General features: G+C 43.3%; 1 pseudogene; it reads left to right on the top strand.

Annotated features, from left to right (window-relative positions):
• The first annotated feature begins 1,038 nt into the window (after positions 1-1,038).
• On the top strand, positions 1,039-23,645 carry LOC147092434 (NACHT, LRR and PYD domains-containing protein 3-like; annotated as a pseudogene).
• The last annotated feature ends 2,950 nt before the right edge of the window (positions 23,646-26,595 follow it).

Here is a 26,595-nt window from a genome sequence, read left to right as displayed (position 1 = left end):
GTTTATCTGCATTGTATTTTAAAGATCATCTTCAGCTTCCACCCATTCGGAGTCAAAGTATTCCCCTACTTCTCAATTGCACTATTCCCGTTATTTTTTTGTAAACTTGCTTCCACTGTTAACAGGATCGGCGTTGTTTGTTGTGATAACATTTCAATTCGTATATTTCAAACACGGATATTTATTCATAAGTCGTAGGGATATCGAATGAACAAGGTTTAGCCATCTGAACTGTTCCTAAAAATGCTGGTAAAACCGCGGATTTAAATATAATAATATATTTAGTCACAAAATAAAGATGCACAACTAAACCACGAAAGATTGATACATTTACAAGTGTCACTGAAGAGACATCATTTTAATAGCCGATTTCAGAACCGCTTCCGGTTAATTCAGTTTTTTAATCAATGGTTCATAGATTTCAACCAGCTGTTATATAACAATGTTAATTTGAATTAGTGGGTCTTTCGTGGGGAATCAGGAGCAAGCGCATATCTCTAAAAGTACATCCTTCTCTTGTAGGAATATAACTTGGGAAAATGCAGTTTCTGCCTTTAAGCAGACCAATCTTGTAGTATTGTTTCGATTTCAATTATAACTGGAAAATCCCAAACGAGTCAGAACCCAAAAGAAGAACTAAATGGCGATCAGTATTGGCTCGAATATATTACAGAGTGTACATTGTTGTGTGACAATAATGCTAACTTTTGAACTAATAGATGGAAATAAGTGCAGAGTAAACTCAGCCACAATTTGCATTCGTCTCTGACAAACCTCTAGGCAAAACCTTATAATCCAGTTTTTTAGGCAAAGTGTAGAAATGCACAAGATTGAGATTATCTGACAAAGAGAAACTGTAAATACAGCAGAGGATATTAAAAAGTAAACTGAACAATGTGGTACGCTAAGGATAAATGGAATTAAATGCACCTGCAGCTTTTAACATTTGTTTAGATTGTTTGGACTGTCAAAGAATACTTGAATAACAACAGCTCGATACTTGTTCTATAATTTACAGTGATTGGCAATAAAGCAATAATGGAAGAACGATGCATAATTCCCGCCGTATGTACAGGCATCACTGCAACAGTGTTGGGAGCAGTAGCAGTCTTTCTAACTTATTGGTTGTCAAACCGGAAATATCATTGCAGAAATGATAACACACAGCTGGGTAAGGAAAACAATGCGGGCTCTTGGCCGGGCATTAATGATGCAGGAAATACAAATAGTGAAGAAGAGAGCTACGTATTCGATGCAGGTAGAGGTACATGCCTCGCACTCTGTTATTCCCTCCCTAAACATCGCCTCCTCAATAGCCCGGTTAATCCCTTAAGGGTCCGCTTAAATCCCACTTTTTGACTACAATTAATGTAAGTCTTCCTGAACTCTTACAATCTCTTTGTTCGGCAAGCATGCGTGTGTCCATGCCTCATTAAAAGTTCCTTAAGCGCCTTGGAATACTTTTTTTTCAAGTTAAAAGTGTTGTTGTTGTTGATGATGAGGTATTGTCTTTATTTAGTAGAGCTACCTCTCACGACTTACTCCAACAAGCTCCCCGCCCGTATCTTTAATGTTTTATGCTCGGATTCATTTAATTTTGGCTTTTGGCTTTACAATAATATGATTTCTCAGTTCCTGCTTCACAATTTAGTTTTCCTTGAAATAAAGGAAGAAAATGGAAGCACGAATAAAGTTGCATTTAGTGTTTCATATTAATAATCTCTGTATATTATTTATTAGCTCTTCAGGCAAACGTGTGAAAGTCATGACTATGTCTAATTGCTCAACAGCATCTGCTGATTCCAAGGAATTAAATCTAACCTGGAGTCTCAGATCACCGTCAGGAACAATTACAGGTTATTTTTTTGGACTTGCACTTCCATATGAATGTTTGCTGCTACTTTATCCATGCTTTTGTGTGATTTAGACTCGATTCCGCAATTGACAGTTTTGCATAGCCCGTTATAATCTCCAGCTTGTCCACATCTCTATTGTTTGATTCAATAATTCACCCTCTGTTCCACTTATCCATAAACCATTTGGTCACTGATGTATATTCATTTCTTATCCCAAACTGCTAACATGTAAAATTGTCCTACTAATCATTAGCCAAATCTACAGTGCAGCCCACCTTATCCCTACAGTCTTAAGATCCTTTCTGTTAAACACCTCTCCCTCGCTTTGGTCTCCAGTGTTTCGGTTCTTCTGCGCTGCACCCCAGGCAAAAACGGCAATCCCAAGGACACTCTTCATAAGTACCCCCATCTTACTACTTCTTACTTACTTTAGCCACCTCCGAATATTGCAAGGCCTGCATCGTTCCTCCTAACTATGCAAAAAAGATGTGGAGATGCCGGAGTTGGACGGGGGGGGGGAAAAATGTGAGAAGTCACACAACACCAGGTTATAGTCCAACAGCTTTATTTGAAATCACAAGCTTTCGGAGCGCTGCTCCTTCATCAGGTGAAGTGAAGAGATGCATATATGCACAACATATATAGTCAGAGAAAACTGCCAGATGATTACAGGTAATCTTTCTAACTGCCCTTTATTACACCTCGGCGGAGAGAAAATCACAGCAATCAAAGGTGTGAATGGTGTCCAAACAGGTCAGTCAGGAAAACATTATATCAAAGAACAATGAGGTGGGGTCACAAGGGGTCAAATGTTGCAGATGCTGGGGTCTGTATGAAAAACAAACAACAAACAAAAAACAATAACACTCCTGCCTGGCGATTGTTGTGCGGTGTCCGTTTATCCATTGTCGTAGTGTCTGCATGGTCTCGCCAATGTACCATGCTCCGCGGCATCCTTTCCTGCCATGTATGAGGTAGACAACGTTGGCCGAGTCACATGAGTATGTTCCATGTACGTGGTGAGTGGTGTCCTCACGTGTGATGATGGTATCAGTGTTGATGATCTGGCATGTCTTGCAGAGGTTGCCTTGACAGGGTTGTGTGGTGTTGTGGTCACTGTTCTCCTGAAAGCTGGGTAATTTGCTGTGAACGATGGTCTGTTTGAGGTTAGTTGGCTGTTTGAAGGCGAGTAGTGGAGGCGTGGGGATGGCCTTAGCGAGGTTTTCATCATCATCGATGACATGTTGAAGGCTGCGAAGAACATGGCGTAGTTTCTCCGCTCCAGGGAAGTACTGGACGACGAAGGGTACTCTGTTGGTTGTGTCACGTGTTTGTCTTCGGAGGAGGTCTATGCAATTTCTCGCTGTGGCCCGTCGGAACTGTCGATCGACGAGTCGAGCATCATATCCCATTCTTACGTGGGTGTCTTTCAGCATCTGTAGGTGTCCATCACATTCCTCCTCGCCTGATCAGATCCTGCGTATTCGCAGGGCTTGACCATAGGGGTTGGCTTCTTTAACGTGGTTAGGGTGGAAGCTGGTGAAGTGGAGCATCGTGAGGTTGTCCGTGGGCTTGCGGTAGAGTGAAGTGCTGAGGTGTCCATCTTTGATGGAGATTCGTGTGTCCAAGAATGAAACCGATTCTGAGGAGTAGTCCATGGTGAGTTTGATGGTGGGATGGAACTTGTTGATGCTTTCATGTAGTCTTTTCAGTGATTCTTCACCGTGGGTCCATAGGAAGAAAATGTCGTCGATGTATCTGGTGTATAGCGTTGGTTGGAGGCCCTGTGCAGCGAAGAAGTCTTGCTAGAACTTGTGCATGAAGATGTTGGCGTATTGGGGTGCGAATTTGGTCCCCATGGCTGTTCCGTGTGTTTGGGTAAAGAACTGGTTGATGAAGGTTAAGACATTGTGGTCAAGGATGAAGCAGATGAGTTGTAGGAAGGCGTCTGGAGATTGCCTGTTGTTGGTGTTGAGTACTGAGGCTGTCACAGCGATGCCATCTTCGTGGGGGATACTGGTGTAGAGTGCCAAGACGTCCATCATGGCGAGGAGTGTTCCTGGTCCAACTGGTCCGTGGTTGCTGAGTTTCTGTAAGAAGTCTGTAGTGTCGCGACAGAAGCTGGGGGTTCCCTGTACGATGGGTTTCAGGATGCCCTCGATGTATCCAGAGAGGTTCTCACACAGGGTTCCGTCGCCTGATACGATAGGACGTCCGGGTGTGTTGCCTTTGTGTATCTTCGGGAGGCAGTAGAAGTCTCCCACGCGGGGAGTATGTGGGATGAGAGCACGTAGGATGCTTTGAAGGACTGGATCGAAGGTCTTGTTCAGTCTGTTGAGTTGGCGGGTATGTTCTTTGGTCGGATCTGTGGGTAACTGTCTGTAGTGGTCCTGGTTGTCCAGTTGTCGATATGCTTCTTTGCAATACTCCATTCTGTTCTGTATGACGATGGCACATACGTTGCAGGAAAGAATGCCACGGAGTATGGTACATCAGCGAGACCATGCAGACATTGTGACAACAGATGAATGGACACTGCACAACAATCGCCAGGCAGTAGTGTTCCCTCCCAGTTGGGGAACTATTCAGCAGTCAAGGACATTCATCCTCCGATCTTCCGGTAAGCATTCTCCAAGGCAGCCTTCGAGACACATGACAACGCAAAATCCTCGAGCAGAAACTGATAGCCAAGTTCTGCACCATGAGGACGGCCTGAAGCGAGATCTTGGATTCACGTCACGCTACATGTAACTCCACCTGACATAGAATCATCCGGACTCGAGTCATCGCTGGCTTGTTCTCTCTACACAGAGGTGGCCGGACCTGCTGTGATTTCCAGCAATTTTTTTTCGTTGTTTTATGTTTGTATTGTTTTTCATACTGACCCCAGCATCTGCAACATTTGACCCCTTGTGACCCCACCTCATTGTTCTTTGATGTAATGTTTTCCTGACTGACCTGTTTGGACACCATTCACACCTTTGATTGCTGTGATTATCTCTCTGTCGAGGTGTGATAAAGTGCAGTTAGAAAGATTACCTGTAATCATCTGGCAGTGTTCTCTGACTATGTATGCTGTGCCTATATGCATCTCTGCACTTCACCTGATGAAGGAGCAGCGCTCCGAAAACTTGTGATTTCAAATAAAGCTGTTGGCCTATAACCTGGTGTTGTGTGAATTCCCACATTTATGCCAAAAGGAGATAGCATTAATTTTTAATTCCTCACTGTGAGGCGCCATTGGCGGTGTCACTGAATGAAAGGCTTTATTAAACACTGTTGCTCTAGCAGTTAATTCAAATTATGCATTGCTTCTAAAGTAGCACTGTATTTTAGTCTGTTCTCATTTACAACTTGACTTCACATTCAGATATTGAAACCGTTCCAATTCTGCAGAGACGCCTGGAGCTGCGGAGAATTGCCGAGTGCTACCGGCAGAGACTAGAACATTCAATTGAAGAATTTCTGGAGGATATTAGTCAGACGCTTTTGGATGTAAAGGTGTTTACTGAAACAGAACATGAGGTATGCAACATATATGGGTGAATCTTATAGTATTAAATGAGTCATACGATTGGCTATTTTGATTAACTCTATTCCGAGCAACCCAACAATATAAGCAGTAGTCCATAGTGACGCTGAAAATCACTCCTATGCCAATGTAAAAAACATTTGAACTACTCCTCTGAGATAACTCTGTGGTAAATTAATTTGCTGTATAATTTTCAATTAAAGCATTAAGTAATAAGAGAACAACATCTTATGGTATAACTATGTTTGCTTCATGGCAGTGCCATAGGCCCAACTATCGTTAAGTGATACTTCAATGGCTAGCCCTAATAAGGTCTGTATTGGGGCTGAACTCTGATGATTGTACAGTGTTCAGCTCCATTCCAAATTCCACCATAATGAAGTGATCCATCCCTGTATTTAACAACAACTGGACAACATCCAGGTTTGGCCGGATAACTGGCAAGTAACTTTTGCGCAACTCAAGTGCCAGGCAATGACCATCTCCACCATGAGAGAGTGTCATCACCTCCCCTTTACATTTAATGACATTACCATCGGCGAATCAGCAACTATCAAAATCCTGGAAATCAGGACTAAAACCAACTCTGTGAATTCACAGTGAAACGTCTCGGCCTAAAGGGATTTACAATGGCCGCATTTCTGCAGGGGATGGGTTTACTCTAGTTTCTGAAAGCGCACATGAGGGCGTTATATCAATTCATCAATTACCCCAAATTACAGGACTGCCCGGGCCAAGCCAAGACGAATCGAATTTAATAAGTTAATAAGTAACCACTAGCAGAACATTCATCATCCTTCCGCAGCACAGCACCAGTGGAAACCCCGGAATAAATAAAACATTAATAGCGACATACTTCCAATCTCACGTGAAGAAATTAAATGATATATAAAAGGTAAGGTGTCGGAATTAAAGCCCTTGTGTTTCCGTCCATTCTCTATCAAAGCAGCCCTTTGTTTTCAGTGAACCATCTGATTGGTTTCAAGCACTGCCGGTGGTGTGGATCTCTAGAGATTTCGAGTGAACGTATGCAAATCGGTATGTCAGTCCTCTCCTCCTTTGCTCTTCACAGCATGGCTGCCTCTCTCTGCCTTTCTAACACCTTCCCTGCCGCTATTTTTACATCGAGCTAAACACTTCCTTAATTTCTAAACACTCACAACCTGCATTATCTCACGTATCACCAAGGACTCGCAACATTAATCCAGTCTATGGTATATGCAACCTACTGCCTCGATTCCTGGCCAGCTCAGATCATGTACATTCTTCGGTTCACTGCTCAGTGTCATCACTAATACTAGCCTCCCCCCAGTCATCATCGTCTGATGTCAAGATTGCCATAATTCCCCATTACTTAAAAACAATCTCTGGACGCATCTATAATATCCATATGCTTGCTTTTCTGAATCACCTTCTACAATTACCTCACACATGTATATACAAAGTATTCCGAATATAGTTGCTTAGTTGAATGCGCAGCTTTACTGGGGATAGTCTTTAAATTAAGATATACAGATGTTAATAGCTATCTCGCTTATGTAAGGACAGAATTAGCAGCTAAACTGTCATTATGCTAATCATTAATGGGGCATAAATATTTAAAGAAAACAGGGAAAATATATTATTAAAAGATTCAATTGCAGCAGGGGAAATCAGGAATGATATAAGGAGTGCTTCGCAAAATTAATCTGTATGTTTTGGGTTACAGAATAATAAAGGAGCTATTACAATGCATTGAATATTGGGAAATGGATCAACGTAGATAAATAGAGGAAAAATGGAGAAAGTGCAGCAATAACATTAACAGAGAGATTGGTGACTTTAACTATCCAAAGGATAGAAGTAACATAAGTGTGTGAGAAAGGGCGTGGTATTTGAAGCCTGTCCGGTATGTTGTTAATATTACTACAGTTTTAGGCAACAAGGAAGAAATGAATATTGGATCACTTTCTAGAAATGAGGAGGGACTAGTAGATAATCTAATGGTAGGGGAACATCCAGGAATATATGATAACATTAGGATTCATATGAACTCTAATAGTTAACGTAACAATCAAAGCAATTTACATTTTACAAAAATAAAATAAATGTTAACGATATTATAGCACTAGCCCAAATATATTGGCATGTTAATGATTAGAAAAGGCCACGGAGAAGCAAGAAGAATCTGCCAAATGGGAGAAGATTGCCGTAGAAATTACACAAATTACACGAGAATAAAAGAGGTGCAGCACAAACGAGAATTGCTTGACCGTGCAAAGAAAATGAACTAAAATGAGATTTTAAAATAAAGATAGTGTAGTAGGCATGATTAATTAAAACAAATCAAGGAAACGTTCAAAATATATGAAACAGGTGTCAGAAGTAGAGAAAATTATCATATTTCATAAACTCCTAAAAAATTATTAATCCAAGGACAGAGCTGTTTAGAGATTAAAACTACTCGGTTCATATAGAGCATGAAGGAGTGATTGATAAGCTTTTGCTGCTGATGCGACGAATAAAAGTGATACTTGGAATGAATGAAAGGCTAATTGAATTAAATAGAATGAACATCGGACGCGGTATAAATTGGGCCATGGATTCGCTATCAGCCCCCTTCCTGCTGGTGGCCAACAAAAAAATTCACACACCAATTGATGTTTTTCAATTTCTGCAATTTAAGTTTCTGAAACCACGTTGTGAGATTTCCAATATAATAATTTCATTAACAACCAATAATACTTGATTTTTGTCGAATCCTATTCCTGCAAAATTTATTTTCCCCCTTTTATTCAGAACTTTACCCTTTTCAATCTATCATCTGAGAAGTTAAGATTTTCCTTAACTAGCTCAACGATGCTCCTCTCTGTCTCTGCAACTCTAGGTGATCTCTGTGCTCATCAAATTCTGTGCATTTGCTCCTCTCCGATTTTCTTCGCCTCACCATTGGCAGCAGAGCCATCAGCTGCCTTGGCACTAAGCTCTGAAATTCCTTCGCTAATACTCTCCTTTAAGAAACTCCTTTATCTGTCCACTTTGAGCAAGCTTCTTGTCACATGATTGTGAGATTTTCTATTCATTCATCTCATAAATAGAGGGCGAAAGAGAAACGATTTTCCTTATTTCGTTATTGTGTTACATGGCTCAATATGATTTCATCTTTTAGACAATCAATACCTTTGTTGAAAGACACCGCAGAGAAGATGCATCTCGATATATTTTAAATACTGTGCTGGGAAAGGGAGCTCTGGTACTAAGAAAAATCTGGAACATATTTCATCAACTGCAGGACACCAAATGCCGACTGAAAGAGATTCTTTCAGAAAAACAGAACAGAGGTACAGGGTTAGAAAGTAATTTGGAAGGTACGTGGTGTCCAAATTTAACTTGCAAAAGATCGTGTTTTCTGTTAGAGAAACAAGGTTCATTATTAATCGCAAAAACTTTATTTTAACTTTGTCTGTGAGGATGAAATTCTACATGGGCAGGTAAACAAAACAGGTGGATTCCCATTTGCCGACCGTTATAAAACACACCCGGTACACAGTTCTATTCAAGGTTAAGAGGGGAAGTGGCAAAGTAAATAGGAGGGGCAAAGGGAGAGGATTAGAATTGACTGGCAGCTAACATAAAAGGGAATCAAAACGGCTTCTATAGGCATTTAAATAATAAAAAGGTATTAAGAGAAGGGGTGAGGCTGACTAGGGACTAAACAATGAGTCTAGACATGGAGGCAGAGGGCAGTACTCTGGTAATAAATGAGTACTTTGCATCTGAATTTAACAAGGAAGATGATGTTGTAAATGGCATGCTGAAAGAGGGGGTAGTTGCAATACTGGATGTGATAGACATTGATAAAGAGGAGCTACTGGAAAGGCTGGCTGACCGGATGGGATGAAACCTCAGATGCTGAGGCAGCTAAGCATGGAAATTGCGGAGGTACAAGTGGCCATATCTTTCCAATCATCCTGAGAACGGAGGGTGGTGCTAGATGACTGGAACATTGCAAATGTTACACTCTAGTTCAAACGAGTGTGTAAGGGTAAACCAAGCAATGACAGAACAGTCAGTTTAACCGCGGTAATGGGAAAGCTTTTAGAAACGATAAATTGGGCCAAAATTTGCAGTCACTTGGACAAGTGTGGATTGATTAAGGAACGACAGCGCGGATTTTTCAAAGGTAATTCGTGTTTAACAAACGTGATTGATGTTTTTGATGCGGTAACAGAAAGGGTGGGGTAGGGTGGATGGTGAGGGCAATGCAGTTGATGCGGTGTACATGGACTTCCAAAAGTTGTTTGATAAAGTGCCACTTAATAGGCTTGACAGCAAATTTGAAACCGAGGAATAAAAGGGACAGCGGTAGCATCGATACGAAATTGGCTAAGTGACAGGAAACAGAGAATATTGGGGAATGGTTGTTTTTCAGACTGGAGGAATGTGTTCCCCAGGTGATGGTACTAAGCCTACTGCTGTTCTGGATATATAGTTATGATTTGGACTTGGGTGTACCGGGCACAACTTCAAAATTTGCAGATCGTACATTACATGGAAGTATAGCGAACTGTGAGAAGAAAAATGATAGACTTCAAGAGAACATAGACCGGCTGGTGAAATGGGTGGATACATGGCAGAATAAACTTAACGCAGGAACTTGTGAAATGACACATTTTGATAGGAAGAGCGAGGAGAGGCAATATAAAATAATGGGTACAATCCTAAACGGGCTGCACGATCAGAGAGACCTGGGTGTATATGTGCACATATTTTGAAGTTATCAGGGCTGTTTGAGAAAGTGCTTCAAAAGCATTTGGGAGAATGGGCTTCATAAATAGAGGAATAGAGTACAAAAGCAAGGAAGTTATAATGCAACTTTATTAAACACTGCCTCGACCTCATCTGGAGTATTGTGTCCATTTCTGGGCACCGTGCTTTTGGAAACATGTGAAGGCCTTCAAGAGGGTGCAGACAGGATTTACAAGAATAGTTCAAGGATGAAGGAATTTGGTTATGTGGATATACTGAAGAAGCTGGTTTTGTTCTGCTTAGAGCAGAGAAGGTTCAGAGGAGATTTTATTGTGGAACTATACTAGCTACATTCCTGTCTAAGCTAAAGTATTTGTCAATGTGTGATTATTTTCTATTGATAATGGAAACTATTTTCCCAAAGTTTTGTATCCTGTTCTCGGTGTATTGATATCCATAAAGTTTAGTGTGACTGCCTATTGGCTTCACAATATTTCCATTTCTCAGGTCCTGTGTCACAATTTAGTCTTTGTTAAAAAAAGGGAAAATGGAAGCACGAATGAAGATGCATTTAAAGTTTCTCACTATTAATCACTATGGCCTAAAAATTGGGTATATGCCCGCTTGAGGCGTTAGAACTGGCGCTGCGCAAAGTTTATAGCCAGACAAAACTTATCACCGCCTGGCACGATATTGGGTTGCATCACCCCCAAAGTGGATTGAGGCGTGAATTCAGACATTGCACGGGCCTCCTAAGGTGCAAAACTTCCAGCGCTATCCAATATCGGCGCGGACGGGTGCAGCGCATGTGATCTCAATTACCGATAAGCACAAGACTTCCAGGCGCCGGCCGGCTCTTAAAGGGGTGGGTCAGTCAGCCAAAGCTTCCACACTCATCACCCTGTAGGCCTCAGAATCGGCGCTCGCCTTTCTCTGGCGCAAAAACCTTGGTCAAGATGGAGAAGGTGAGACAGAGAGCAGAGCGCGTCAGCACTGAGGCTCTGGAGTAGTTGGTGTCTGCAGTAGAGCGCCGTCAAGATGTTCTCTATCCTGACAATGGCAGGAGGCCGAATCAAAATGAGTACCGCCGAGCTTGGAGGGATGTTTGTCAGAGGGTCAACTCCAGCAGCATGGCGACCAAGAGCCCTGTTCAGTGCAGGAAGAAATTCAACGACCTCACTCGGGTCGTTACAGTGAGTGTTGTTTAAGCAAACTTCTGATTCCCTCCATCTGCACCTGAATTCGTGCACACTGTAGCCATGATGCCCCAATAGCCATCTGTCAGCAAGCACGCATGGCCCTTTCTGGGCACACACATACACATTTGACTCAAGGCATCATGTAAGGGCTTTTGCACCATGGGGGGCATGAGATGGTCACTCAGGGCATCATTTAAGTACTCTTGCACCATGGGGGGCATGAGATGATCACTCAGGGCATTATGTAAGGGCTCTTGCACCATCGGCGCATGAGATGATCACTCAGGGCATCATGTAACAGAACTTGGCCTTCTTTCCCCTGCAGTCCAAGCTGGCGACGATCCGCAAGGACCAGCTTCGAATCGGTGGCGGACCTCCACAAGTGGTCACTCTCACGGATCTCGAGGAGAGAGTGCACCAGATTCTTGGAGGACGTCTGAGTGTTCCTGTTACCACTGCAGCTGCCGACCACATTGTCGACAGCGATGGTAAGGTTCTCCCCTTTTACACCTGTCTCCTTCCACTTGGTCCCCCCGCAAGCATGCTTTCTCATTGTGGAGCCATGTCAGAGCCTTGCTGCAATCTGGCATGCCTTGCCGCCAACCTGTCCTTTTGCTAAAGCCACTCTTTGACCTCCCTGCTTTCAGATGCTGCATCACCAACTCGGGATCCACGCACTGAAGCTGCCAGTGCCAGTGCCTCCAGAGGCGAGGATCAGGAGGAAGCCGAACCATCTGTTCCAGCCTCATGGGAGCCTACACATCTGCAAACTGGGGATAGTAGCTCCCTGGAAGGGAGGGGTGGGCTCTGATGAGGAGCCAGTTGCTGGAACAACCGGCCTGCAGTTACGCGAGGGGGGTAGGCAAGTTCGGGTGCGGGCTCCCGGAGGGCAAGGCAGGGAGCGATGACTGCTGCACAGAGTGTAGAGGAGGTGCGTAGTCTGGCTGAAATAAGCACCCACGCCCGGCTCAGGCACACTGAGCTTTTGGCTGCAGTGGGGAGGATGCCTCAGTCGATAGAAACACTGGCAAAGAGTGTGCTGGACTTTGGGGCAGCAATGGGGAGCACTGTCCTGAGATTCGGGCAGCAATAGAGAGGACTGTCCAGGGCTTCGAGGCCGCTATGGAAAGGACTGTTCAGAGCTTCGGACAATCCCTGGAAAGGTCTGTCCAGGGCTTGTCCGAGGCAGTGGAACCGACTGCTCCGGCATTGTCTGAAGCAATGGAAAGAACTGTCCAGGGCCTCTCCGAAGCACTGGCACCTGCCACACAGGTCCTTACTGCTGCCACGCAGTCACTTGCTGGCCTCGTCAACACCCAGATTGAGGCAACGCGATCTTTCACTGCTGCCACCTTATCTGCATCAGCTAGGATCACCCCGGGCCCTTCCAGTACCACATGAGGCCAGGAATCAGTGAAGCAGTCGATTGTGATGGATGAGCCGTGCCGGTCTCCTCAGAGAGCCCATGTGTCGCCCGACCATGTTGCAGGTGTCCTCTCTCGGCAGGTGACCATTGCTCATGCCATCGCTGCAACGTCTGCAGTGCAGCTGCCACCATCTGCAGTGCAGACTGCTTCCAGCCATGGCCAGATCAAGCAGCCAGCCTCTGCACCCTCGAAGGCCAGAGCTCATCCAGGCCGTCCCTCAGGGGCTTCTGCATTTCCACACAGTCAGCAGGCATCCCCCAGCCTTGACGCCGCCACTGGGATTCAATTACGTAGGAGCAGCAGGGAGGGAAGGGGCCGACCGCTAAAGAGAATTCGGTCTCCATCAAGGGGCCAGCAGTAGAGGGAGGTGCTGAGACGTTTCTTTGCCCAAATTCAAGGACTCCCTCACCTGTTGTGATTGTTGGAAATGGTTTGTTTAGTTTTGCGGCTTTGCCAACCAGTTAACTGTTATTTTGGTATTTATGGTTTCTGTTGACATGACGTTGTTATGCTGGAAGGAAGGACTTTTTTGACAATAAAGAAAAGATTTAATTTACAATGGTACTCGTAACTATTTACAGTCATGGCGGCCTTCAGAGGCTTTGAACGATCCGAAGTGCGCAGGATGATTGACACCCATCATTCCGTCAGAGGGGCCTCAAACCGAGTCCTGATGAGCCTCTGGTTTAAAGGTCCCAAGTATTCGAAGGCTAAATCCAAAAAAAACTGCTCAACAGTAGCTCACCAACTCTCTGCAGCAATGATCACAATGAACAGGCCAAGTGGCTGCAGCTTTTATACTAGAGCTGTCCCCTTTAAATAGCGCCCCCCGACTCCGAGAAGGGCCTGGGAATGTTCCTTCGAACAGTAACTAATAGCGCTAGGCGGAAAGGTTCCGGGCGCCACCGAATATCCGGTCAGGGGCGCCAAAAAGGGGTTGCACACTGAAATGATGCCATGATCTGCCTGCGCACGTGGGCGCGTGCTAACAGTTAGCGCAGGTGCTAAATGTATAGTCAATATGGGAGGGGTCGCTATCTTCATTGCCCCCACCCGAACATTGGGTAACGCCCCACTTTTCAGACTCATTAGGCGCTAATCGCTGGTGCTACCAACCGAATTTCTAGGCCTATATGTTATATATTCGCTCTTCAGGCAAACATGTGAAAGTCACAACGATAGACGTTTCTGTGGCCGCTGACGTGACTCCAGGAGGGCATGTTACCTCCGTGGTGCCAGAGTCAAGGATGTCAGTGAAGAGCTGCACCGTATTCTGAAGGGGGAGGGCGAACAGTCAGAGGTCATGGTTCACATTGATAACAACGACTTGGGAAGAATGAGGGATGAGCTCCGGCAACAAGAATTTAGGGAGCTAGGTAGCAGATTAAAAAGCAGGACCTCAATGGTTGTAATCTCTGGATTATCCAGGAGCCACCTGCTAGTCAGTATAGGAATAGGTGGATGGAGCAGATGAATGCGTGTCTAAAGAGTTGGTGTAGGAAGGAGGGCTTTAGTTTCCTGGATCATTGGGTCTGCTTTTGGGCAAGGTGGGACCTGTACAAGTCGGATGGGTTGCCCCTCAACCGGACGGGGACCAACATCCTCGCGGGGAGCTTTGCTAGTACTGTTGGGGGGAGTTGTTTAAACAACTTGGCAGGGGGATTCGAAACGGAGTGCAGCTTTAGTAGGGGGTGATATTCAGCCAAATATAGAGGAAAGAACAAGTCAGCCTGGAAGGCAGAGCAAATATATAACGGCACACGGGAGTATGGCAAGGCTGGATGGCGTTTAGTTTAATGCAAGGAGTCTTGCGAATAAGGCAGATGAATTGATGGTGTTGATGAACACATGGGAGTATGTGATTGTTGCTATCACAGAGACATGGTTGAGCGAGGTGCAGGACTGGCAGCTCAATATTCCGGGGTATAGTAGCTTTAGGCGAGACAGAGTGGAGTGTAAAAGAAGAGGGGGTGTCGCAATATTAATCAAGGAGTCAATTACTGCTCTAAGGAGGGTTAATATGTTTGCAGGTTCCTCTAATAACGCCATATGGGTAGAACCTAAAAAAAAAAATGGGTAGAAGCACTTTGCTGCGAGTGCACTTTAGGCCCCCAAACAGTCAGGGTGAGATAGAGGAACAGATATAGAGTCATAGAGTCATACAGTACAGAAAGAGGCCTTTCGGCCCATCGTGGTGGCTCCGGCCATCAAGCCCTGTCTATTCAATCCCATGTTCTAGCACTTGGTCCGTAGTCTTCTATGCTATGGCGTCTCAAGTGCTCATCAAAATGCTTCTTGAATGCTGTGAGGGTTCCTGGCTCTACCATTCTTTCAGACAGTGAGTTCCAGATTCCAAACTCCCTCTTGGTGAAAAATCCCCTCTAAACCACCTGCCCCTTGAAACCCCATACACAACGATTAGGATCCTATTACACTGTGTAAGCCTATACACACGTGGTTGGATCCTGTTACACTGTGAAACCCCATACACACCTGGAACGATATCTATACACTTAGAACCAAAAACACAACTAGCAAGATTCAAGATATAATTTATAAACCCTTAAACATGTGGCAGAATCATGATATAATTTAAAACCCCATATATATTTCGCAAAATCTCATAAGAACATAAGAACATAAGAAATAGGAGCAGGATTAGACCAATCGGCCCCTCGAGCCTGCTCCGCCATTCAATAAGATCATGGCTGATCTGATCCTAACCGCGAATCCACTATCACAGAATCATCTCCTGAACCTAACAGAATTAGACACATGAAATAGGAGCAGGATCAGGCTACACGGCCCCTGTGCCCGCTCCGCTACCACAGGGCCATGACCGATCCGAACCTCGACTCATGTCCAAATTCCTGCCCGCTCCCCGTAACCTTTAATTCCCTTTACTTCTAGGAAACTGTCTATTTCTGTTTTAAATTTATGTAATCATGTAGCTTCTACAGCTTTTTGGGGCAGCATATTCCATGGACCTACCACCTTCTGAGTGAAGTAGTTCCTCCTCATCTCAGTTTTGAACGAGCAGCCCCTTATTCTAAGACTATGCCCCCTAGTTCTAGTTTCACCCATCATCGGGAACATCTTCCCCGCATCCACCCGATCCAGCCCCTTCACAATCTTATATGTTTCAATAAGATCGCCTCTCATTCTTCTGAACTCCAATGAGTAGAGTCCCAATCTACTCAACCTCTCCTCATATGTCCATCCCCTCATCCCCGGGATTAACCGAGTGAACCTTCTTTGTACTGACTCGAGAGCAAGTATGTCCTTTCTTAAGTATGGACAACAAAACTGTACGCAATATTCCAGGTGCGGTCTCACCAATACCTTGTACAACTGAAGCAATACCTCCCTATTTTTATATTCTATCTCCCTAGCAATGAAAGCCAACATTCCATTGGCCTTCTTAATCACTTGCTGCACGTGCATACTAACCTTTTGAGTTTCGTGCACCAGGACCCCCAGATCCCTTTGTACTTCAGTACTTTCCAGTTTCTTGCCATTAAGATAATAACTTGCTCTACGATTTTTCCTGCCAAAGTGCATAACCTCACACTTTCCAGTATTGTATTCCAACTTGTTACAATCGGAAACCACAAACATACCTGACAGGACCCTTATACGCTGTGAAATCACGAACATTACCAGCAGAATCCTGATAAACTGCGAATACTTATACACACCTGACAGGATCCTGATACAGTGTTAAATCCGTAAATATCTGACATGATACTGACAAAATGTGATACACCATACATGCCTGGCAGGAGACTGATACGCTTTGAAAGTACACACACAACAGACATATCATGATAAACATTGAAACTGCATACATATTTGATAGAGCTGTACAAAATTGTGGCGGGTTTGGTTCTGATAGAGTGGGAAATGCTGTTCCAAATAGTTGATAGTTAAAGGACTAGGGGACACAGGGTTATGGTTTCGTGTAAGAGGTGCAGATGGTAAGTGAGGAAATACGTTTGCACACAGCAAGTGGTGAGGACCTGGAACTCCGTGCTGACGGTATTGGTGGAAGCGGGCACACACAATGTTTTCAAGAGGAGATTGGATAGGCTCTTGAGGGAAATTAACTTGCAGGGCAACAAGGAAAGAGCGGTGTAATGGGACTGACTGGATCGCTCTACAAAGAGCCGGCACGAATTCGATGGGCCGAATGGCCTCCTTCGCTGCCGTTCTGACTCTATGAATTCATGACTCTGTGACATAACATTCAGGATACTGATGTAATTGGAAACCCCATTAACACCTGCCAGTTCCCTCACACGCTGTGATACCCCATACACACCTGGCAGGATCGTGATACATTTTGAATCTCAATACACACCTAGCAGGAACTCGATACAATGAGAAAAAGCCAAACACACCTGACAGGATCCTGATATATTGTGAAACCCCATACACACCTGGCTGGATCCTGATACTCCCTTAAAATGGAAGAATGTAGACACGCTGTTAATCATTGAACACAAATTGGAGGATCCTGATGCACTGTAAATCCCCATAAGCAACTGGCAACTATAACAACTTATACTTAAATAGCACCAATAACGAAGTAAACCATCCCGAGTTACTTCACACGAGTATTAGCAGACATAATTTTACACCAGAACTTATACTGGATTTTAGGGCAGAAAGCTTCGTCAAATATTATTAACACACGCCAGATTATCGGTTCAAATAAAGTCAATGGATCTGAATATTGAGCGGAGCTAATAACAGGGGTCGATGCAATAACAGTTTTTTTGCGTCAGTGCCCATGGCCAATTTCACCCCATATCACTTATAATTGACAACTCTGTAATTACAGTATTCGCAAACAATGTCATAAGATTGAATGAGGTCAGTACGGATTATTTTGACTTGTTTCACAGAACTTTATTGTCATTGCACAATTTACATGCCATATTTCAGTAAACTTATCGAAATGCAAAATTTTCATGTGGCAGTGCATGTAGGCAAGCTGACTGAATGTGACTTATTGTGAAATTGATTAGTTTGACAACATGTGGGTGAAAATTGAATTGGGCGGGGAAGCAAAATGGGCGTTATTGCAAATGCCGCCCGTTATGCACTCAGTCCAATGTTGCCTTCCATTGAACAATAGTAATGAATATTGGGCAGCCTGACTTGATGCCGTTGGTGTCCTGCTGTGGTCTTGTAATGTGTTTGCATATTTGGAGCAGTGGTTTCAACTTGTACATTACTACCATCTGTAGGTATAAGAAATCTCCACTGCGCTTCAAAATATGGTAAATTCATATTTTGATACCAATGTTTGTTTACATCTGTATTTTTTGTATATATATATATATATGTGTATGTGCAGACATATATAGAAAATAATAGCAAACTTCTTGAAAAAAATCAAGGTAGTATTACAGACTGATACGCAAAAAAGCAGATTCGTCACCAAACATAATGGCCCAGAAATTCGGGTCCCCACAGGGCCCGATGGAACTGCCGGTTTCCTGCATGCACTGCGCATGCGCGGGAAGCCGACACTTCCATTCCTCTGAACGAAGAGGTTCAGAGGTTGAACGCGTGCACAGGGGAGGCTGCGCGTGCGCATTAGACTTCGTTTTTTTTTTACAGGTTTTCACGTGAGGGTAACCTTGCAGGATTTAGAAATATAAAAAGCAGGCGTAAGGCCTGCTTTTTACAAGGTAAGTGGTGAATGAATTAAAATTAAAACATTTTTAAATACTTTAAAGCAAGGTAAGTTTATTTTTAGCTGCGTCAGAATATAAAATTATTTTTTTCAAAAATTTAGATTATTGTTTAACATAGTTATTTAACGTAATTGATAGTTTATTTAAAAAACGTGATTTTTAGAAAAAAAATATTTGAAGGTTTAGTGCTATTTTGGGGCTGTAGTATTCATGAGTCTTGATAGCACTTCCTGTCAAACCTTATGAATGGAGCATTACCAGCTCAGATTGGCTGCCCATGGCCCAGGTGATTCCAGGGGACGCATGGAACTAACTGCGACCATGGGATACGCAAGCACTGCACGCCGGCAGCTGGACCAGGCCCCGGATCAGAATGCCACGGGGCCCGATAGCTCAATAGCCAGCGTGCAAGGTACGTGCAGGGCGGGATGTTGCACCAGCGAGGAGCCCCGACCCGAATTTCTGGGCCAGTACACCCTAAAGTCTGACCATAACAATATGAAATTTCCAGACATAACAAACAGTAAAATGATGGATTTGCATCTGCTCTCCATCTCTGGTTCTCTGAGATTCTCCACACTGTTCAGACCCCGGAGACTCCTGCGGGCTCCGCTGGCCACTAAAATGTGTTTGACGGTACAAGCGTTGAGCAGCAGAATCAGAACAAATGGAATCCCCGGGGTTAGAATATAACGAAGGTATTAGTTTTCTGCGCGGTTCCCCAACATCGTTTGTTACATGATGAAACCAGAAGTCGTTCATAATAACCCAAACTGAGCTGTGCAAATAAAATACCAGCAAGATTTACTTTGCAATTTATATCGAAGTTTAAATTCTTCATTACTAGAAGCTCAATTTCCAACAGCAAACGACCCACAATCCTCAAGCTTGCTTCATGCTACATTTCCCTCGCACTTCAGAAATTCTATTTTTTTATTCCAGGCGTGTCTGCGCAACAACTTGTTTAATAATTAAGGCATCCCTCATTGATGAGATATTTTAGATTTTTTTTATATTTATTGACGATTAGTTTATCTTTCATAGCACTGATCTGTTAAATATTTGTCTCCTGAATAAACTGACTACACCATTGACGTTGTTCACATTCAAGAGATAGAACTACAGCACAAACACACTCTCTGCAAAAAGAACGAGAAAATAACAGTCATATCCACTGTGGAAAAAGATGGATCTCGAAGATTTCGTCTGGATGAAAAATATACTAAAGTAATGATTGTTGCTTCCCTGCGTGAGCGGAGACTGGTAGAATGTGAACTGAAGGCCCGAGGTAGAGAGCGTCAAGAATTACAGAGGAAAAACATCGAGAATGAACTGGAAGAGATTCAGCTAGATCAATTGATGAGTTTCGCTAAAACAGGCAGGTCCGGGGCAACTGCGGTAATTGGGGCCGCATGCATTGGGAAAAGCACCATGATACAGAAGATAATCCATGATTGGGCCACAGGGAAAATATGCCAACAATTTAAAGTTGTCTTTCCTTTTAAGGTTCGAAGCTTAAATGTAATTGAAGGAAAAACATGTCTAAATAGACTAATCCTGGATTTCTACCCCGATTTCGAAAATGAGTTGGAACTTTTGTGGAAAGAACCCGGAAATATATTGTTTATAATTGATGATTTAGATCAATTCCTGCAAACCATCGATTTCACAGATATTCAGAGAAACAACGAATCCCAAAATCAGTGTTTCGATCCCGAGTGCTGCTGTGATGTGCCGGACATTGTACGCTGCCTCATACAGGGCGAGCTGCTCAAAGGCTGCTCAGTACTGATCACAAGCCGGCCGTGGAAACTGGAGTCTCTAGTAAAGGCAGAAATATTCGCAACGGTCGAAATCCTGGGTTTCACATCTGAGAAAATAAAAAAATACTTTGGTCGTTATTTTGGAGATCAACAGTTTTCGACAGATGTAATCGAGGACATTGAGCAGAATGAGATATTGTATACCATGTGCTATAACCCTCTGTACTGCTCGGTCCTAGCTTCATTATTAAGGGCACCCCGGACACAAGGAGCGCGGGAGAGACCATTGTCCATCACAACCAGCACACAGGTGTTCTCCGCATATGTCACAACTCTTTTAGAGAGATGCGCCTGTGACGCAGAAACCTCTCGCGACATGTTGCTGAATCTGGGCGAGTTAGCCTACAAGGGAGTTTGCCACACAACCGTTGTGTTTAATGAAAACCAAATCAATCGCCACAGACTCGAACTTCCCAATGTTATCTCTGCGTTTATGATGGAGATTCGAGACAAAGAATTGTGTAGTTTTGTCTACACATTCACTGACTGCATTATACAGGACTTTTTCGCTGCACTGACAAAAAGTTTAAGCACACCAGCAAATCGACTGACAGCATTGCTCAATGAAGTTTACACGTGCAGTGATGACAGATTCAAATTATTTGCACGGAATTCAACTGATCACCTTGAAAGACAAATGGGGGAATTTCCTTCTGAAGTAACCGGGTGTTTGTCGCATTGGCTCACAGAAAATGTCAAAAGACGTGTTCAGAACTTGGATGTTGGGCAAAGCCAAAGGACATTCTTACAGATATTGCATTATTTTTTTGAATTTGGGGACATAAACCTGATGAAGGCCGCAATAACACCGATAAAGATCATGAAGTTTACACAGTGTCGTCTTAAACCTACTGACTGTGCGGTTCTCTCAAACGCACTAATGGCCGTTGAAATGATAGAGGAGTTGAATCTCAATACATGTGGGATACAAGATAAAGGCATCCATCAGCTTGTGTCCGTGCTACACAAATGTGAAACACTCAGGTAAATCACGGAAACTGATAAATAGCATTATCAGCAAGTAGGTTTTTACTGGCTTCCGGGATAATATTAGGTAAAAGCAAACACATGTACTGAATTCGTTCATTTAATGAGCACATTCTCTCATTCCACTCTCGGCTGTGCTAAGCTGAACTTTAAGAGACAGCACCAGAATGTCTACTCGGGTAATAACTGAAAGTGCTGTGGTGCTCCGTTAATTAGATCAGATTTGATGTTAGCAATGTTACATCCGAATCCATCGCAATCTTCGCACCACGGGGAAATCTGGATTAATCAGTGAGATGTACTCCCCTACCCTTTAATCATGATATATTAGATCGCTTTTCGTAAAAAGACACAATTTCAGAGATTCAAAGAATCATGCAGTGTAGAAGGAGGCCATTCAGCCCATGGTATCTATGCCGGCTTTTTGAAAGACCTTTCCAAATAATCCCATTCCCCTGCTCTTTCCCCATGGCCCTGCAGATATACCCGCTTTAAGTATATATACAATTCCCTTTGGAAAGCGACTATTGCATGTGCTTCCACCAGCCTTGCAGGCAGAGCATTCCAGATCAAATCAACTCACTCCATAAATGTTTTTCCTCATGTCACGTCTGGCTTTTTAGCCAATTACCTTAAATCGGTGTCACCTGGCTACTGAACATGTGCTACTGGAACATTGTCAGCAACAAAATATCTGTTTTATTTTAAACTCTAAAGAGATAACATTGTTATATTTTAAAGTTTCATTAATTTACAAGCGAGTTTTAAGATTATTTTTCTAAATTTTCCAATCCCTCCAGCAGTTCAGAATTGCTGAATCAATATTGCTGTTGCTGAGCTCAATGATGCCAAGTAAGGCAGTTAGATGTGGATTCGCGTCTGCGATTCCTCAAACTCTGAGTACTCCTTCCAGCCACACTGCTGTGAGGTCCAGAAGGAAGAGAGAAGAGTGGGAATATCCACCTGCTCTGATGCACATTCGAACGATCTGTTATAACCCCCATCAGCAGATTCTCCAATTGATTTGGGCATGGTTTAGCGGCATTTCTGAACCTCAGTGCATCAAATAGATAACTTCCCTGAAGTAGAGACAAGATCAAAGGGACGGTATCTAATTTCACCCTAAATTCGCCTATTAATGAAGAGTATCGCCCTGTGAGAGACATATGTCGTGGATTCCTCTTCGTTACAGACCACGAGTTTACAGCATTTAATCTGCCAACTTCTCTGTGCCTACATTAAATGCAATAATTTTACAATGTATGGTTAAATCATGACCACGGGCATTAGAGTAACTTTTGGTAAAACAACTACACTTTGTGATCATCACTGTTTTGAATGCATGCGCTTTAATTACATAATGTAATGCAAATCATAGAATTGAATTTGAATTACGGCTCTTTTATATGTGTCTTGGATGCACAAAGTGTCCCACGTTAAATGCGTTATTTAATTACAAATACTTATACCTGTTGCATTGCTACCTGTTAATTAATGATTTTGATTATTTGTGTGTAGACTCAATGAGAATGAACTGGGAGATTCGGGAGTGAAACGGCTCTCTGCCGTTCTGATGAGAAATGATTGTAAAATACAGAGACTGGAGTGAGTAATTATGCTTAATGTATTGAACTGTACAACTAGAAAGTTATTTATCTATAATAATTCTAATTAATGTGGGAATGATGATCAGGCAGCTTACTTTTCAATTTACATTAAGTCGGAAATAATTTAGAAACAGAAATAAATACATATATAATAAGTTTTCTGCCGCGATTCAGGAATTTCAAAGTAATTATAAGCAAGTGGTGATTTTTTTAATGTGTGTGCGTTTTATATAATTTCTGCTTATTGTTCGATCACTGCAGTTTAAAAGCTAACGATATTACAGATGATTGAGTGGAAAATCTGGTCTCTGCTCTCTGTGAAAATGGTTCACTGATGGAGCTGGACCTGAGTAACGATAATCAGGATAGCGAATGGGCCAACAGACTGACTGACAATTCTGTTCCGCCGTTGCGCCGTCTCATCCAGAGTAGAACTAATCTCCAGCAAATCAGGTGACTTTCCGGGTTAACTCTTTAGTAATTAAATCTTCCTCCATGTGTAAAATGTATTTTCGGTTTTTTAATTTGAATGAACTAGATGTGGGAAGAATGAAATAATTAATTGTGGCGAATTTATCTCCTTCACATGAGTAAACACATTTATTTTATATGAATTTACTAACATGATACTCACAGTGAGCGGAAGATTGCACTTCTTACTGATAACTACTTTTTCGTTATTTTTTTTTTCAGTTTGATGAACAATCAATTCTCTGCAGAAGGACTGAAAAGTCTGAAGTTGGTCAATGTATCGGATCATTTGACTGTAATTACAGAATGAGGGAATGCTTATGATTGTGTAATGCAAATATATTAATTAGATGATACTCTATAGAATCAGTTGAATTTTTGAACTATGCGGTCTCCGATGCAGTAGGGAGTTCAACTGCAGAATCAGTAATCTCTTTGGGGAACACATCTGTTCTCTCCACAAGTGTGACCCTGAGCTTCTGGTCGCTTGCCATTTCAATTCTCCATCCCCATGTGACCTCTTTGTATTCGGGCAATGAAGCTCATCGTAAGCACCAGGAATAGCACATCATCTTTTGATTAGGCACTTTGCCATCTTCCGGACTCAAGACTGAGTTCAACAATTTTAGATCATAGCCAATTTTCCATTTTTTTATGACAGCAGGTGCCGGTAATCGTCCTGCTTTTCAATGAGGAGTATCCCGCTGGATGTTCTCACATAATTCAGACCCGGAGCTCAGGTCTCTACTCACTGCAATTGGTGATGGAACTCTGCACCTTATGATTCAGAGGCAAGAATGTTGCCGTGAAATTGAATTCCTGAAGTGAACAGGAGTTATCACCAGGGGTGGCCAGATTTAATGCAGTCCCAATTTTAAATGCGTGAATTCTACTTTTATTTTTATATTAACATTTTGAATTGATATTACATTTGATACATAATAACAAAACTATAGATCATTTAGCTTGCAGAGAGATAAAATTCACTGATGCCATGGGTTTTCTCTGCAAGGAGTTGGATAATGTAATCGGGAGGCGCTGCACCACTGCCACTGGGCAGCGGTTTTAATTAAATGTTAATAGCTATATCCACAGTGTCAGTTAGAAATGTAGACATCAGAATGTATAATTTACCTGCATAGAGACATAAGAATTTTTAATGTATTACAAAAGTATCTAATCCACTAATTATTGAATTAATAATAAAATTACCGCCATTTGCAATGGAGACTGAATTACATGTGCTTGCACTGATTTATTTCTGCAAGGTAAAAAGTGATTGTGTCTCGCACTCTTCAGAATGTGATCATTCAATAGCCAGTGCAGGACTGCTCAGGAGTGTAAATAAACTGATTTTGGCGACATCCTGCATGTCTGAAATAGAAAAACAGGAGTCACGGTGGAGCGTCTTCCTGAGTTCACGAAGTGTCTAGCAGATACGGGCTGTATGTCTGTGAGTTCGATTGTATAAGTGACTCAGAGGCGAGTTCTTCTCGGTAATATCGTGGCAAGTTGGAGATATGGCTACAGACGGGGTTCGATTTATATTTGCTGACACTTCAGCGCAGTGCTGAGGAAGTGCTGCACTGTCTCAGGTGCCATCTCTTCGATTAGACGTTACATCGAGTCCAGGTCTCCCTTCTCAGCTGGACTTAAATGATCCAATGGAACAATTTGAAAGAAGAGCTGGGGAGCTCTGCCCGATGTACTGCACAGTCCGCTGGAGTGTCGGCGTCCACAATGTTCTGACGTCTCTGGAAAGATGGACACTCATCAAAAGCGGGCCAAAATGTACACATATACACCTTTACGTAGTTTCCTCCCCTCCACTCAGAAGTTCAGGCTATTACCAAATGTCCCAGATCCAACTGAAGCTGAAGCACGTGCAGTGTTCCGAGCTTTCTTTAGTGTTAGACCACACCGCATGTTCTGTGAGGGAGAGTAAATTCGAGACAATTGATTCTGGAATGACAGCAACTCAATTGCAGTTTTAAGCAGTGTCCACGACACAGTGATCAGGAGAGGGAGGCATGGCTGATTGATAGATCCTCTACAGAAGTGACGCTCCTAGACACTCTGGTGCCTCTCCCACGTGGCTACCAACTAACGTTGCATAGCCCAGGTGTCGTATTCTCTGTAGGGTGAATAGCTCTGGATACTCTGAGCCGCTACAGGCCCATTAACGCAGGGTATTCAAACCCACTGCAGGGTCAATAGCCCAAGATAATCTGATACAATGTGGGCCCAAAAGCGCAGATACTCTAAACCTCTACAGACCCATGATTCCACGGCATCTGACCCTCTATATTGCCCATGATACCCTGACCCTCTAAAAATAGCCAATGGAATTCTGATCCTCTAGCCCTTTCCATAGCCGAGCAAATCCGACCCATTACATAGCCCAGGGTCCTCACAAACTCTTCACGCACCATACCCCATGGTACTTTGAGCCTCTGCAGACTCGATTGCCGAGCGTACACTTAGCCCCTAGCAGCCCTATGACCTAAGCTACACTAAGCTTCTACAGTCCCAATAGCCGCAGGTATTATGAACATCTACAGTATCTCAACCTTCCCGGGAGCCCAGGGCACACTGATTCTCTGCAGATGACGGGAGTCTGACGTTCTGCAGGTTCAGCTGTGCTGGTTAGTCTGACCCTCTGCAGGCCCAATATCCCAAGGTACCCTGGACATCTATATAACCTACTCAAACAATCTACAGATGAAATAGGACAGGGACTATGAACCTCTGCACAGCTCATGGTACGCTCAGGCTCTACAGGCACAATTGCCTCAGGGTAATTTGTCCCTTGCGGGCTCAAGGGCTCAGATTACTCTAATGCTTTGCATACCCCATCTACATTCCCAATAACATTTTTTTCATTCGGTACCAGGATGTTGACTTCATTGGTAAGGCCATCATTTATTGTAAACCCCTAATTTCCCTTGGGAAGGTGATGGTGAGCCGCCTTTTAACCGCTGCATTCCGTGGGTTGAAGGTACGCCCACAGTGCTGTTATGGATGGAGTTCCAGGATTTCGAACCCAGCAACAATGAAGGAAAGACGACATACTTCTCTCAGCTACTATAATGGAATGTCGACATATTTCTATTTCAGGATGTTGTGTGATTGGAGGGTAACTTGGAGGTGATGGTGTTCCCAAGTGACTGCTGTTGTTGTCCTTCTCGGCAGTGGAGCTCGCCGGTTTGGGAGGTGTTGTGTCCGTGTGTTAATAGAGACACTGAAGGCAGGAGTTGGTT

Source organism: Somniosus microcephalus, unplaced genomic scaffold (assembly GCF_052327205.1).
Source record: "Somniosus microcephalus isolate GS21.2 unplaced genomic scaffold, FLI_Smic_1.0 unresolved_chr2, whole genome shotgun sequence".
Taxonomy (NCBI): Eukaryota; Metazoa; Chordata; class Chondrichthyes; order Squaliformes; family Somniosidae; genus Somniosus; species Somniosus microcephalus.
This window is presented reverse-complemented; position numbering and strand designations above follow the sequence as displayed.